Below are 10,120 nucleotides of genomic sequence, written 5' to 3'. Positions count from 1 at the left end.
TAAAATTTTCATCCTTGTGTTCAAATCTCACCATGGCCTTACCATGGCCTCACCCTGCCCTAGCTCTACAACCTCGTCCAGCCCTACAATTCTCCAAGATCATTGCATTCCTCCAATACATCCCTCACTTCCTTCGCTCCACCATCGGTATCCGTGCCTTCAGCTGTATAAGTCTGAAGTTCTGGAATTCCTTCCCCAAACCTCGCCATCTCTCTCGCTCTCCTTCGTTAAGATGCTCCTTCCAACCATGAATTGCCAATTGAAGATACAGTATAACAATATACAGTTACCATCAACGCTGCTTAAAATAATGATTAAACCCTTTATAAAGACAAAGTCAGTTACAAAATCCCAAACTTTAAGCAAACGCAAAATACTGAGGATGCTGGAATCTGAAATAAAAACAAAGAATGCTGGAAATCTCAGCGGGTCGGGCAGCATCTGTGGGGAGAGAAACAGAGTTAACGTTTCAGGTCTGTGACCCTTCGTCAACTGGCAAATGTTAGAGATGAACAGATTCTGAAGGAGCGTTGAAAGGGGGAGGGGAGGAAAGAAGACAAGGGAAGGTCAGTGCTAGGGTGGAAGACAGGAGAGATTAGAGAGACAAAAGGGATGATGGGCCGAATTGAGACGGTAATGGCAGGAGTTAGAAAAAGATGAGTCTCATCATCACCAGAGGCAGTCCCTCGGAATCGAGGAAGACTTGCTTCCATTCTTAAAATGAGTCCTTCGGTGACTGAACAGTCCAATAAGAGAACCACAGTTCCTGTCACAGGTGGGACAGACAGTGGTTGAGAGTAAGGGTGGGTGGGACAGGTTTGCCGCACGCTCTTTCCGCTGCCTGCGCTTGATTTCTGCATGCTCTCGGCGATGAGACTCGAGGTGCTCAGCGCCCTCCTGGATGAATTTCCTCCACTTAGGGCGGTCTTTGGCCAGGGACTCCCAGGTGTCAGTGGGGATGGCGGAATAATTACCGGCTGCCATGGGAAACTGAGAGTGAGAGAGAGAAAAACACTCTATATGAGCTTTAAACGCTGCCTTGGTATGAAAGAACAGTGAACATTGAAACATGAGGAAGCCCCAGAGTCAGAGGAGCAGTAGGACCCAGCGGATGCCCAGGCGGCTCAGAGGGAGGGAGCCGTGCAGTGTTTGGCGATCCCCAGCCTTGCCGTGCAGACTGTGTGCGGAGCGGAGCGCCAGCCGGAGCGGCACTGCGGCAGCGCAGCCGGGCAGCCGGGACAGCGGGCGGGCAGTGCAGGTAAGGTGCACCCGGGGCTCGGCTCCGCAAGCGGTCCCCGGGGCAGCGGCTCACCCACAGCCCGCGGCTGGGGCGCAGAGGAGGACACAGCCCTCAGTGTCCAATAACAGGAGTCAATGAGAGGGCCCCCAGTAACAGGAGTGAGTGACAGTGTCCAATAACAGGAGTCAGTGAGAGGGTCCCCAATAACAGGAGTCAGTGAGAGGGTCCCCAGTAACAGGAGTCAGTGACAGGGTCCCCAGTAACAGGAGTCAGTGACAGTGTCCCCAGTAACAGGAGTCAGTGAGAGGGTCCCCAGTAACAGGAGTCAGTTATAGTGTGCCCAATAACAGGAATCAGTTACAGTGTCCCCAATAACAGGAATCAGTTACAGTGTGTCCCCAATAGCAGGAATCAGTTACAGTGTTCCAAATAACAGGAATCAGTTACAATGTCCCCAATAACAGGAATCAGTTACAGTGTGTCTCCAATAACAGGAATCAGTTACAGTGTCCCCAATAACAGGAATCAGTTAGTGTACCCAATAACAGCAATCAGTGAAAGTGTGTCCCCAATAACAGGAATCAGTTAGTGTCCCCAATAACAGGAATCAGTTAGTGTCTCCAATAACAGGAATCAGTGAGCGTTTCCCCAATAACAGGAATCAGTGAGAGTTTCCCCACTAAAGGAATCTGTTATAGTGTGCCCAATAACAGGAATCAAGAGATTAGTGTGCAAAATTAAAGCACATGGTATTGGGGGTAATGTATTGACGTGGATAGAGAACTGGTTGGCAGACAGGAAGCAAAGAGTAGGAATAAACGGGTTCTTTTCAGAATGGCAAGAATTGCGGTGACTAATGGAGTACCGCAAGGTTCAGTGCTGGAACCCCAGCTATTTACAATATATAATGATTTAGACGAAGGAATTGAATGTAATATCGCCAAGTTTGCAGATGACACTAAGCTGGATGGCAGTGTGAGCTGTGAGGAGGATGCTAAGAGGCTGCAGGGTGACTTGGACAGTTTAAGTGAGTGGGCAAATGCATGGCAGATGCAATATAATGTGGATAAATGTGAGGTTATCCACTTTGGTGGCAATAACAGGAAGGCAGATTATTATCTGAATGGTGACAGATTAGGAAAAGAGGAGGTGCAACGAGACCTGGGTGTCATGTTACATCAGTCATTGAAAGTAGGCATACAGGTACAGCAGGCAGTAACGAAAGCAAATGAAATGTTGGCCTTCATAGCGAGGGGATTTAAGTATAGGAGCAGGGAGGTCTTACTGCAGTTGTACAGGGCCTTGGTGAGACCACACCTTGAGTATTGAGTGCAGTTTTGGTCTAATCTGAGGAAGGACATTCTTGCTATTGAGGGAGTGCAGCGAAGGTTCACCAGACTGATTCTTGGTATGGCAGGACTGACATATGAAGAAAGACTGGATCGACTAGGCTTATATTCACTGGAGTTTAGAAGAATGAGAGGGGATCTCATAGAAACTATAAAATTCTGACGGGATTGGACAGGTTAGATGCGGGAAGAATGTTCCGATGTTGGGGAAGTCCAGAACCAGGGGCCACAGTCTAAGGATAAGGGGTAGGTCATCTAGGACTGAGATGTGGAGAAACTTCTTCACTCAGAGAATTGTGAACTAATGGAACTGTCTACCACAGAAAGTTGTTGAGTCCAGTTAGTTGGATATATTCAAAATGGAGTTAGATGTGGCCCTTACGGCTAAAGGGATCAGGGGGTATAGAAAGAAGGCAGGAGTGGGGTACTGAAGTTGCATGATCAGCCAAGATCATATTGAATGGCGGTGCAGGCTTGAAGGGCCGAATGGCCTGCTCCTGCACCTATTTTCTATGTTTCTATGTTTTTATATTACATTGTTCCCAATAACAGGAATCAGTTACAGTGTATCCCCTTTAACAGCAATCAGTTACAGTGTGCCCAATAACAGGAATCAGTTATAGTGTGTCCCCTTTAACAGCAATCAGTTACAATATCCCCAATAACAGGGATCAGTTATAGTGTGTCCCCTTTAACAGCAATCAGTTACAATATCCCCAATAACAGGAATCAGTTACAGTGTGTCCTGAATAACAGGAATCAGTGACAGTGCCCAATAACAGGAATCAGTTACAGTGCGCAATAACAGGAATCAGTTGCAGTGCCCAATAACAGACTGGTATGCATAGTGCGCAGGCTCTGTGGGTGATGACGCCACAATTCCTCGAAACACGCGGCCTGCACGATCACCGCTTTTAATGGCCAGACCTCATTTCCCTAATGATCCAAAGGACACCTGCAGCTGCTGCAGAGCTGAGGGAAGTGAACACAGGAATAAAGCTTTGGACTGAGCACTGCTGCATATTGCAGTGTGTAGCTTGGTACAAGACCTGGGTCATCGGGCAGCTCACTGTTTAGAATGCGCGGACAGTCAGGCTGTAGGCTGTAATGAGAGGAGGCAAAATGTATTAAATTTATAATTAAATGAAGATCAGAATTCGCACTGCAATGCTTCTTACTTGCAGCAGCATGCAGGGCTGGTGAGCACCGGGACACAGTTCAATAAACCTGTCTGGGTTGAATTTGCTGCCCCTGTGGGTGCGTACGAGGTGGGCACGCACACGTAGCAGCCCCGCAAGTTGGGTCTAGGCATGAATTGCACATGCGCTGAAACCTGGAACTTGCGATCTGCCATGAACCGTCTTGACAGATTGCACGAATCTGAAAGAAATCGGCCTCCACTGATAGAGAGTCGGGCTATTTGCCCAACTTCTGCCCAGTGAATGCCCTTGAAATTCTTACGCCTGACAAACGCAGATGTAAGACCCGTTTTTTCCAGCGTAAGACTTTTTTTTAATAGTGGAAAAATAAAATGTAATCACTCATTTATACATTAAAGACCCTGTCCAATAAAGTAAGTTTATTTTTTATCCCCATTGAAGTATCTAGAGGGAGAAATTGGGTCATTTACGCCTCTTGTTAGCGACCCCGGGGCGGGGGGTGCACTAAGGGGCGCAAACGACTTCTCGTCTGGGCATGGTGCCGCCAACGTCTCCCGCTAAATTCCGATTGAGTTTAGTGGTAACCGATAGCACCACGCTCCGTTGTACCCGTCGTCGTGTACCGCGCCCCGTTTCCGCCCTGGAGCAAAAATTTGGTATTGCCCTCTGAAGCTGCGCGGGGCGAAGCCAACGACTGCTTCAGGGGGTGTGTACATGGCAGCCGGCCGCATGCGGAGCACTCGTTAAAGGGGGAGGAGGCGTGTGCGGAAATAAAATACTGGCCGACTTACCTGTCGTGGCCCTCCTTGAACCGCCTGCGTCCCTGGGATACCTCCACCCACGGGTACCCGCACAGCCCTAGGAGCACCAATCCACCAACCTCCCGGGCCACCAGGTAAATTCGTAGATTTTTTTGCAGGTCAGAGGCATCCGACCCCAAATACTGTAATAAAAACAGAAAACACTGGAAGCACTCGGCGGGTCAGGCAGCATCTGTGGAGAGAGAAACAGAGTTAACGTTTCAGGTCTGTGACCCTTCATCAGAACTCTGATCCTGCCTGACCGGCTGGCTGTTCTCCAGCGTTCTCTGATTTCCAGCATCGGCAGTATTTTGCTGTCATCATTATTGTACATTAATCACAGGAGCACATCCTGGGGCTGCAGACAAATATATTTTATTTGCCAGTTACTGAGATAACTAGGAATTAATGGGCTGCTGACTACTGCAAAAATGGCCCGAGTGTCTGGCAGGTATTGCTGAAATGAATGTGTTTTTACAGGAATGGGTGGGATAGAATTGTGATCTCTTTTTAAATCAGGAAAAGAAGAGAAAGATGGGAGAAAGGAAATGTATTCTGTATAATTTTGCTGGAACGCTTTTGTAACAAACAAAGTATTGCAATTAAAGACCAACAGGAATACAAATGAGAAACATCTATTGACTGCGGGTATGGATAGCAGCAACAACAACTTGTATTTATATAACGCCTTTGACATAGTGAAACATCCCAAGCGTTTCACAGGTGTATTATAAGACAAAATATTTGACACCCAGCCAAATAAGGAGAAATTAGGGTGGATGACTAAAAGCTTGGTCAAAGATGGAGGGGGCAAAATTGGAGTACTTTGCAGATGAGTTTTTGCCCGGGCACGTCAAGAACCACGCCTTCCGCTAAATTCAGCCGGGGTTTTGCGGTGGCACGAACACGTAGCGCCCGCCCAGCAGCACCCGGTGGTGATAACGTCATCGCCGTGTGCAGTGCCCTGTTAGCGCCCCAGAAGCTGAATCGCTCTCGTCCCATTTGTCTGAGTAAGTCCAGCTATGTCTGTGGGAGATATGCCTGCCGTCGTCAAATAGCAGCGAATGTAGGCAAGGCATGAGATGAGGATGTGAGTCTGAGTAGCTGCACATGTTTGGTAGGAGAGTGTTGCTTTGTGCGCAGACAGAGGAGGCTGGTATGTAGAAGGTCGTTGAACGTCTTCTGGCAATGTGAGAGTGTTCGACCCACTACATTGCTGGCCAACATCTCCTCGGCCACTTCCGTCCACATGCCTCCATCAAGTTGCTGGAAAGAGTTCATCCCTCCTTCTCTTACCTTCCGCTGCAGCTTGATATAACCTTCCCTTTAAGAGCTGGAATGAACCAGTCTGAAGGATTAATGGATGATTGCTGAATACAATTCACCTGAAACTGGTTAGTGCTCTGTTACTGCCCGTGAGGTCCTCAGTGCTTCATTTACCGCCCTCATCCTTCCTGGGGCACTAAACTCCAATGCGGAAGAAGTCAGGATTCGTTTGCGTTTGGCACTAACTTTTCAACATTTTAAATGTTAGCCGGCGCTAATAAATTTCTCCCCCGTAGACCTTAAGGAGCGTCTAAAAGGAGGAAAGAGAGGCGGAGAGGTTTATGGGGGGAACTCCAGGGCTTAGTGTCTACAGAAGGCAAGGCCCCAATGCTTGAACGATTATAATCTGGGATGCTCAGGAGGGCAGAATTGGAGGAGCACAGACATCTCGGGGTGGTTGTGGGGCTGAAAGAGATTACAGGGAAAGGGAAAGGCAAAGCCATTGAGGGATTTGAAAACAAGGATGAGAATTCTGAAAGCGAGGTGTTGCTTAACCAGGAGCTAATGTAGGTCAGTGAGCACAGAAGGGGCGATGGGTGAGAGATACTTGGTGTAAGGACTTGGTGTTAGGACACAGACTACGAGGGGTTTGGGTGACCTCAAGTTTTGTTAGAGTAGAACGCGGCAGGCCAACCAGGTTGCGTTGTAATAGTCAGGTCTAGAGGTAACAATGGCGTAGATGAGGGTATCAGCATCGGATGAGCTGAGGCAAGGGTGGAGACATGCGATGATAAGGGGGTGGAAATAGGCAGTCTTAGTTATGCCACGGATATGTGGTAGGAAGCTCATTTCAGGATCAAATATGACACCAAGTTTGTGACCAAGGGGCAGGTAAGACCTGTTGACTGTGGGTGAGGACAGATAAAATATGTTAAGGGAAGGTCGTGTCTGACTAACTTGATTGACTTCTTTGAGGAGGCTCGATGAGGGCAGTGCATCTGAGGTAGTCTACATGGATTTTAGCAAGGCTTTTGACAAGGTCCCACATGGTAGACTGATCAAAAGAGTAAAAGCCCATGGGATCCAAGGGAGAGGGGCAAGTTGGATCTACAATTGACTCAGTGGCAGGAAGCAAAGGGTAATGGTTGCTGGATGTTTTTGTGACTGGAAGGCTGTTTCCAGTGGGGTTCTGCAGGGCTCAGTACTCAGTCCCTTACTTTTTGTAGTATGTGTCAATGATTTAGACTTAAATGTAGGGGGCATGATAAAGAAATTTGCAGATGATATAAAAATTGGCCGTGTGGTTAACAGTGAGGAGAAAAGCTGTAGGCGACAGGAAGATATTGATGAACTGGTCAGGTGGGCAGAACAGTGGCAAATGGAATTCAGTTTGGAAAAGTGTGAGGTAATGCATGTGGGGAGGGGCAACAAGGCAAGGGAATAATAAATGAGAGGACACTGAGAGGTGTGGAGGAACAGAGGGACCTTGCAGTATATGTCCACAGATCCTTAAAGGATGGTAAGGTAGTTAAAAAGGCCTACGGAATGCTTGCTTTATTAGCCGAAGCATAGAATACAAGAGCAGGGAGGTTATGCTCGAACTGTACACAACACTAGTTAGGCCACAGCTAGAGTACTGCGGCAGTTCTGGTCACCACAGTACAGGAAAAATGTGATTGCACGAGAGAGGGTACAGAGGATATTTATAAGGTTGTTGCCTGGACTGGAAAACTTTAGCTACGAGGAAAGATTGGATAGGCTGGGGTTGTTTTCCTTGGAACAAAGGAGGCTGAGGGAAGATTTAATTGAGGTGTATAAAATTATGAGGGGACTAGATAGTAGATAGGATGGACCTATTTCCCTTAGCAGAGGGGTCAATAACCAGGGGGCATAGATTTAAAGTAATTGGTAGAAGGATTAGAGGGGAGATGAGGAAACATTTCTTCCCCCAGAGGGTGGTGGGAGTCAGGAACTCACTGCCTGAAAGAGTGGTAGAGGCAGAAACTCTCACCACATTTAAAAAGTACTTGGATGTGCGCTTGAAGTGCTGTAACCTACAGGGCTACGGACCTAGAGCTAGAAAGTGGGATTAGGCTGGGTGGCTCTTTTACGACCTGCATGGACACGATGGGCTGAATGGCCTCCTTCTGTGTCGCAATTCTTCCATGATTCTATGATTCTATGTTGGCTGTAGGTAAATAGATGGTAACATGTGTTGACTGTGGGTAAATGCGGGGAACATCAGTTCACTGTCGGTGAGCACAGGTAAAATCTGTTGGCTGTTGGTGAAGAAAGGCAACATTTGTTCACTGTGGTTAGGATCACGTAACATCTGTTGACTATGGGTCAGGACAGGTAACATATGTTGGCTGTAGGTAACTCGAGGTAACATCTGTTGAAGGTAGTTAATGATGTTAACATCTGTTGTCTGTCGGGAAGTACAGGTATCATCTTTTGACCGAAGTTAATGACATGTAATATCAGTTGAATGTGGGTGAATAGACATATCATATGTTCATTACGGGTAAGGACAGGTAACTTCTTTTGACTGTGGCTGAGGACAGGTAACATCTGTTCACTGTTTAAGGACAGGTAACATCTGTTGACTGTGGATAAGGAGAGGTGGCAGAACCCAAACTGACCATCGGTGAGCAGGTTATTGGTGAGTAAGTGCCACTTGATAGCACTGTCGACGACACCTTCCATCACTTTGCTGATAATTGAGAATAGACTGATGGGGTGGTAATTGGCCGGATTGAATTTGTCCGGCTTTTTGTGGACAGGACATACCTGGGCAGTTTTCCACATTGTCGTTGTAGCTGTACTGGAACAGTTTGGCTAGAGGCACGGCTAGTTCTGGAGCACATGTCTTCAGCACGACAGCCGGGACATTGTCGGGGCCGATAGCCTTTGCTCTATCCAGTGCACTCAGCCACTTCTTGATGTCACGTGGAATGAATCAAATTGTCTGAAGACTGGCTTCTGTGATGGTGGGGACCTCAGGAGGAGGCCGATATGGATCATCCATTTGGCACTTCTGGCTGAAGATGTTTACAAACACTTCAGACTTGTCTTTTGCACTCATGTGCTGGGCCCCGTCATCATTGAGGATGGGGATATTCATGGAGCCTCCTCCTCCTGTTAGTTGTTTAATGGTCCACCACCATTCACGATGAATGTGACTGATTTGATCCATTGATTGTGGGATTACTTAGCTCCATCTAGAGCATACTGCTTCTGCTGTTCAGCATAAGAACATAAGAACATAAGAAATAGGAGCAGGAGTAGGCCATACGACCCCTCAAGCCTGCTCCGCCATTCAATAAGATCATGGCTGATCTGATCATGGACTCAGCTCCACTTCCCCGCCCGCTCTCCATAACCCCTTATCCCCTTAAGCAACTGTCGATATTTCTGTCTTACATTTATTCAATGTCCCAGGTTCCACAGCTCTCTGAGCAGCGAATTCCACAGATTTACAACCCTGAGAAAATAAATTTCTCCTCATCTCTGTTTTAAAGCGACGGCTCCTTATTCTAATTTCATGCCCTCTAGTTCTAGTTTCCCCCATCAGTGGAAATATCCTCTCTGCATCCACCTTGTCAAGCCCCCTCATAATCTTATACGTTTTGATAAGATCACCTCTCATTCTTCTGAATTCCAATGAGTAGAGGCCCAACCTACTCAATCTTTCCTCATAAGTCAACCCCTCATCCCCGGAATCAACCTAGTGAACCTTCTCTGTACTGCCTCCAAAGCAAGTATAGCCTTTTGTAAATATGGAAACCAAAACTGCACGCAGTATTCCAGATGTGGCCTCACCAATACCCTGTATAGCTGTAGCAAGATTTCCCTGCTTTTATACTCCATCCCCTTTGCAATAAAGGCCAAGATTCCATTGGCCTTCCTGATCACTTGCTGTACCTGCATACTATCCTTTTGTGTTTCATGCACAAGCACCCCCAGGTCCTGCTGTACTGCGGCACTTTGCAATCTTTCTCCATTTAAATAATAATTTGCTCTTTGATTTTTTTCTGCCAAAGTGCATGATCTCACACTTTCCAACATTATACTCCATCTGCCAAACTTTTGCCCTCACTTAGCCTATTTGTGTCCTTTTGCAGATTTTTTGTGTCCTCCTCACACATTGCCTTTCCTCCCATCTTTGTATCGTCAACTAATTTGGCTACATTACACTCGGTCCATTCTTACAATTCGTTAATATAGATTGTAAATAGTTAGGATCCCAGCACTGATCCCTGCGGCACCCCATTAGTTACTGGTTGCCAAACAGAATGAACCATT

At 47.1% G+C, this 10,120-nt stretch overlaps 1 protein-coding gene across 1 annotated transcript in view; it reads left to right on the top strand.

The window, feature by feature from the left end:
* The first annotated feature begins 1,174 nt into the window (after positions 1-1,174).
* Positions 1,175-10,120, top strand: part of camkk1a (calcium/calmodulin-dependent protein kinase kinase 1, alpha a) — a 271,224-nt gene continuing 262,278 nt past the window's right edge. Inside the window, exon 1 of the mRNA XM_070857382.1 lies at positions 1,175-1,258. The gene's annotated coding sequence lies outside the window, so the exon portion shown is untranslated. The remainder of the gene's footprint in view (positions 1,259-10,120) is intronic.

The sequence above is a fragment of the Pristiophorus japonicus genome, chromosome 16 (genome assembly GCF_044704955.1).
Source record: "Pristiophorus japonicus isolate sPriJap1 chromosome 16, sPriJap1.hap1, whole genome shotgun sequence".
Lineage (NCBI taxonomy): Eukaryota > Metazoa > Chordata > Chondrichthyes > Pristiophoridae > Pristiophorus > Pristiophorus japonicus.
Note: the sequence above shows the minus strand (reverse complement) of the source record. Positions and strands in the feature narration are given on the sequence as shown.